The sequence below is a fragment of the Octopus bimaculoides genome, chromosome 19, assembly GCF_001194135.2.
Source record: "Octopus bimaculoides isolate UCB-OBI-ISO-001 chromosome 19, ASM119413v2, whole genome shotgun sequence".
NCBI classification, from domain to species: Eukaryota; Metazoa; Mollusca; class Cephalopoda; order Octopoda; family Octopodidae; genus Octopus; species Octopus bimaculoides.
Genome location: NC_068999.1, coordinates 944,788 through 946,963, shown reverse-complemented (window position 1 = coordinate 946,963; position 2,176 = coordinate 944,788).

The window sequence follows — 2,176 nt, the reverse complement described above, 5'->3', positions numbered from 1 at the left end:
ATAGATTCGGGGTAGAGACGTCGCTTTTGAAATGAAATAAAATAGTTAAAAACGTTTTACCTTTTCTGAGATCAAAACAAGATTTATTTTCCATCAGTATTTTCCATCAATATATATATATATATATATATATATATATATATATATATATATATATACATATGTGTGTGTGTGTGTGTGTGTGTCTGTGTGTGTGTGTGTTTGTGTGTCAGTGTGTCAGTGTTTGTCCTCCCACCATCGATTGACACCGATGTTGGTCTGTTTGCGTCCACGTAGTTTAGCGGTTCGGCAAAAGAGACGATAAAATAAGTACCAGGCTTGCAAAGAATAAGATCTAGGGTTGATTTGTTCGACTAAAGGCGGTGCTCCAGTATGGCCGCAGACAAACGACTGAAACAAATAAAAGAATAACAAAATATATACATATGTATACATATATGAAGATAGATAGACGGACAGATAGATAGACAGATAGATAGATAGCTACATAATACATACATACGCGTATACATACATATATATACATATATGCATATATACACACATAGGTTTTGAAAAACAAAAGTGTCTCAGTGTAATGGTGAAAAATAAGGTGAACTTTGAAGTCACTATCGAAAATCAACAGATATGATATTAGCACGAAAAGTATTGAATGATCCTTCCATATCATGTTCACTCTTTTATATTTAAATTCACAGAAAACAAGCACTGATATATGTGTCTTTATATACATGCATGCATACTTACATACATACAAGTGTGTGTGTGTGTGTGTGTGTGTGTGTGTGTGTGTGTGTGTGTGTACACATATATACATTCATATATGTCTTATTATACATAGGGGTAATCATGTATGTATATACATACATATATTGCATAAATACACACATTTGTGTATATATATATATATATATATATATATATATATATATACATATACATATACATTCTATCGATTATCGGCAGTTGAATCACATTGTAACCCTGTAACAGAAAAAAAGATTAAATGTATGCAGAATATTGCTTTTAGCAAGATACATCTACATACATCCATCCATCCATACACACATACATACATACATACATACATACATACAAACAAACATACAAACACATATATATATATGTGTGTGTGTGTGTATGTATGCATGTATGTATGCATGTATGTATAAACACAACTGTAATTAAATAAATAAATAAATAAATACGAACATCCACACTCCTACACACACGAAAAGGAAAAACAAAAACAGGCACAGACCCGCATACACATGGACGCAGAAACACCTCACATCACACATGCATACACACGCAGGAAATAAGAAGAGACAGAGACAGAGAGAGACACAGGAGTGAGACTGAGAGAGAGATATAGAAAGTGAGAAGAGAAAGATAACTACATCAACACAGGCGAATAATTAAAACATGATGAAGACAATAAAAATTATCAAAGAAGAAAAGAAAGGAAAACAAAGAAAAGAAACAAAACAAATGTTTAAAGCTCATTTCAACAGAAAGGAATTCAAAAGAATAATTCGGAATTATTTTTTATCGCCGCCATTCCGGTCTTCTTGTTTATTTTATGTAAAAGATGGCTAATTTAATAATATATTTAATCTAATTCAATCCTAAAGCAACACAGATAACTATAGTGAATATTATGGAAAGAGATGTGCAACGGGGGACAAAAAAGGCTCCTCATTGTTCCTATCAATTATTATTGTTATTATTATCCTCATCCTCATTATTATTACTACTACTACTAGTAGTAGTAGTAGTAGTAGTAGTGGTAGTAGCACCAGCAGCAGCAGCAGCAGCAGTAGTAGTAGTAGTAGTAGTAGTAGTAGTAGTAGTAGCACCAGCAGTAGTAGTAGTAGTAGTAATAGTAGTAGTAGTTCTGGACATGGTTATTTTTTTTTCCTTTTCCCTCTCTTGCATTGTATGTCCTTAAGTTGCACATTTATTGGATGACAACAGTAATTATATACATATAGATACACACCACATGTACAGGCTGCAAGGCTTTGGTCGGGCCGAGGTCAAATTAAAAGAAACTTGCCCGAGGTCGGGCAGAGTGGATTGAACCTAGAATGGTTTGTTTGGAAAGCTATCCCCTACAGCATGACCACGGCCGCACCTATATATACATATATATATATATATATATATATATATG